The sequence below is a fragment of the Mauremys mutica genome, chromosome 8 (genome assembly GCF_020497125.1).
Source record: "Mauremys mutica isolate MM-2020 ecotype Southern chromosome 8, ASM2049712v1, whole genome shotgun sequence".
Taxonomy (NCBI): domain Eukaryota; kingdom Metazoa; phylum Chordata; order Testudines; family Geoemydidae; genus Mauremys; species Mauremys mutica.
Window position 1 is genome coordinate 42,563,368 of NC_059079.1, and position 4,212 is coordinate 42,567,579.

Sequence of the window (4,212 nt, forward strand, 5' to 3'; positions counted from 1 at the left end):
CATATGGGTGGTTGGACTCAGGCCTGCATAATGAAGTGTAGATGCTGGAGTGTAGGGCTGGACCAGTAGCGATGGTGAACTGGACTGGGCAGCAGCTGAGATGGTATAGCTAACCAAGTGAATCCAGACTAGTGAGGTGTATGTTATAGCTGGATCTGGTGGTGTGGGCTTTGCTGAACTTGAATGGAGCCAACTTCTTCAGCATCACTGAGTCTGTTTGGATTCATGAGAAAGGCATTGGGTGGGTGGGTGGGCGGGCAGGCAGGGATTGTTTTGTGATTGAGTTCTGCACTGCAATAAATCAGGTAATAAATAGTTAGGATTGTGGGCTAAGCCATACCCCTGATACTGTTTGGGGTTTGCTCATTTTTATATAAATATGTTTGTTGTAACTTTCCCAAACAAAAAGTATTTTTGGTTTCACATTCCCAAGGGCTCCTGTATCCCAAGGGGGAAAAAATGCCTGTAAAGATGTCCGGGGGATTTAAAATGTTAATTCCCTAAATCCTGGGAGACAGAGCAAGGTTTGGTGGGGGCTTGACATTTTATTCATTTATAGAAAGGGTTCCTTGGACGTATTATTGAACCCAACTGTGATGGTGTGTACCTACCTTGCACCAGCCCCCAAAGGGTTAACTATGCTTTGCACGCTGAGGAAGCCCTGCCCCTTTGACTCTGGTGGGCATGCTCAGCCTGGAGGCAGAGTATAAAAGGAAGCAGCCCAACTCGGTCTGGGCAGGCTGCTGAAGAGGGAGGATGTAGATTGCAGACTCTTTTCAGGGAGCTGCTACAGGCCCTGGCTACAGAGCAATGACAAGCAGCACTACAGATGGACTCCAGGAGAAGAGATTGTGCGGGCTGGAGCTACATCGCTTGTGGACCCCAGAGACTTGGGGGAACTGTAGAGCATTGCTGAAGGAGAAAGGTTATGAAGCAGCCCAGGGGACTTCTTTGGTGGGCGAACCTGGGAACCGGTCAGTGTGTTTTGGGAGGATCCCTGCTGACTCTGTGGTGAGCATCCCCAGCACCACCAGGGCCCTAGGCTGGGACTTGGAGGAGCAGGGAGGGCTTGTCACCCTACCCAGGGTGCCACACTTCTCTAGGTGGTGCCCCACTTCCTCAATGAGCCAATAGGCTACACAGTACCGAGAAGTGGGTGCCTTTATTGACTCTGGCCATTTGGTCACACTGCCCTGGCTGGGAAGGCTGCTTTATTGACTCCAGTCACTAGGCAGTAATACCATGCTTTATAGTAAGGGTCATCAGCATGGGACCTAAAAGGCTGGGTATTGCCTCTGCCCTTTCCTTTCACCACACGTGACTTGACACCCCATGACACCAACCCTAGTTGACAGATGGCAGAAAGGTTTACAAGTGCATTTTATACCCACTTAGCACAGGTGTAAATAGCTACACAAGATAAAGTAGTGGAGAATCAAGCCTATTGCCGTAAATGGAGTGATTCCAGATTTTCACTAGTGTAACTCAGGGTACGTCTACACTATGGAGACTATATTGGCATAGCTAAGTAACCATATCTATGCCAGCATAACCCCGTAGTGTAGATACAGCCTACACTGATGGAAGTTGTTTTTCCATCGCTGTAGGAACACCGCCTCCCTGAGTGACAGTAGCTACATCAACAGACACATTCTTCTATCAACATAGCTGCATCTATTCTGTGGGTTGGATCAGCACTTTAGAAGATGTTTTTTCACACACTTGACCAATGTATCTATGTTGACTTTTAAGAGCAGATCAAGCCTAAGAGTGGAATCGTTCCCATAGAGTAGTGCAGAATGTCATTGAACAGAATACATTGTGATTTAAAATATTAATGCAGAATGGTTCTGTGATGGGGTGTACCAGGGTCTGAGGCCCCCTGCTGGAGGCCTTAGGGTCCTACCACACCCTGTCCAAGAGAGGAGCAAAAGAAAAGTCCTCCAAGTGGCTTAGAGTGGCTGTAGGGAAGCAGCCAATGAGGGAGGCTACAGGGAGCAGCCAATCAGGGCCCAGCAGGCTCATATAAAAGGAGCTGCAGCGCCAAAGTCACTCAATTGCTGCCTGAAGCTGGAGTAGTAAGGATTGTGGCTGGTGGGGGAGCAGCAGAACCATGGACTGATGAGTTGCTTGCAGGGACAAGAGGAACAAGAGAGAGATTGTGCCTGGCAGGAACTGAGGGGAGCAAAGGAGGGGCTCCTAGCTGGCTGCTGGGACTGAGTAAAGACTGAGCCCAAGGGGGGGCTGTAGGAAGACAGTCTCCAGGGTGGAAGCTTTAGGGGTATGGCTCCATAGCAGGGCTGGGACTATTTAAAGACTCAGCCTGGGGAAGGCTACAAAGATACCAACAGAGGGGTACTGGGATGGGCCCCTGGAGGACTGTATGACCTAGAAGAGATCTGGTCTGTTTCATATATATAGTGTGAGAGCGTTGTCTGGAAGGCTGAGTCACATAGGTGTGCAGGAACAATTTTTATTGTGGGAGGTGGGAGACTAAAAGCCATTAAACAAAACTGTAAACCCTGTAAATGATGGAAACACTTCAGAGCAGGGGGTGCTGGTCTAAGTTCCCTCTAAGCTGCATGGCTGTGCAGCAGACTATCAAGGGATAAAACAGCGTGACCTGTATTTCATACTAGTCTGGCAGAATATACATTTAATTTAGTAAAGTAAAAGCTTTTAATTAGTGACTCTCATGAGAATTAATAAATATTTCAATTGTGTCAATACCACCACTTATACTTTAGTATATTTATAGCTCTTTATCTAAAGACTATAAGCCTGCTTAATAAATCTTATTAATAGCCTGGTTGGGGCGGGGGGGAGAGATAACTCAGCTGAATTTTGATTCAGTGCCTGCACCAGGTATCATGGCTCTTGCTGGATATGTAGGCTTTCTTGATAATGCACTTTTAAACAGTTATGAAAGTTGCCTATTCCATGAGCCAAAATCAGTCCTGGCCTAAATTCACTGACTGTCATGAAGTTGTAGTATGCTTACACCAGGACTGAATTTGGCCCCATCTCTTAATTCTGCATTAGGCAAAAAACCTACATTAGTCAGTCCTGTCTCATTCTTTGAAAATGCTTTAAGCGTTTTGTAATTATCCTGAAAACAGAGGATAAGTACAGTATGCAAGTATATTAACTTTGGGTAAAACACATTCAAGGCTCAATTTTCTTTATTTTAGGGTGATAAAATGAATGTTTTCTTCTCTGCATAGATGAGATGCATTCTGTTCTAGATTCCCATCTACAATAAGACGTTAGAAGATATTAGTGTATTTTTTGGAATCTGAATATTATACAATCAAAAATATTTCCTTATCAAACATTGAATTCCGTGATTTAGTTCCATCCTGTTTTCTAATCAATCTGTCACATTCTAACACTTGGCACTGGAATATATAAAAAAAAGTGAGAAAGTACATTGTATTGTTGGAGTCAGAAAGGAAATACCATTGTAGTCAATATTTTATTTAATCACAAATTATTAATTTGTGCCCTTCCGCAAACCTCACTGGTGCTTTGTCTTTGTAAAAATGTTACATTACAAAACTGTTAGGAGAAACACACATTCCCTGTTACAAATATTGATCAAAAGCCTGGTTGAACAAATAAGTCATACACTGCATTGTGGAGGCTCACCAATGTACAGCTCACACATTCTAATCAGAGCAGAGGGATGGCTTGAGTTAGTCAGGCAGTTATCAAAGCCATCAGTCCCACACTATAGTCACTGGTTTACCCACTTACGTTGCGATTGCAGTCCAGCTAAAAATCCACAAAAACCAGTAGGTAAAAAGTAAAATTGTAATGTGAAATTAATATTATCCTTATGCCATGGCTACACTTGCAAATTTGCAGCGCTGCAGCAGGATGTGAAAACACACCCTCTCCAGCGCTGAAAATTGCGGCGCTGCAAAGTGCCAGTGTGGTCAAAGCCACAGCGCTGGGAGCACGGCTCCCAGCGCTGTACGTTATTTCCCACAGGGAGGTGGAGTAGGGACAGCGCTGGGAGAGCTCTCTCCTAGCGCTGGCGCTTTGACTACACTTAGCACTTCAAAGCGCTACTATATGGTAGTATATGCTGAGTGGGCCTGATTTTGCTCCCACCAAAGTCAATGGCAAAACTCTCACAGGCTTAAATTGTGCAGGATCAGGCCCTTACTGATTTGGGAGCCCCTAATACAGAGGCTGTTCCTGTGAAAT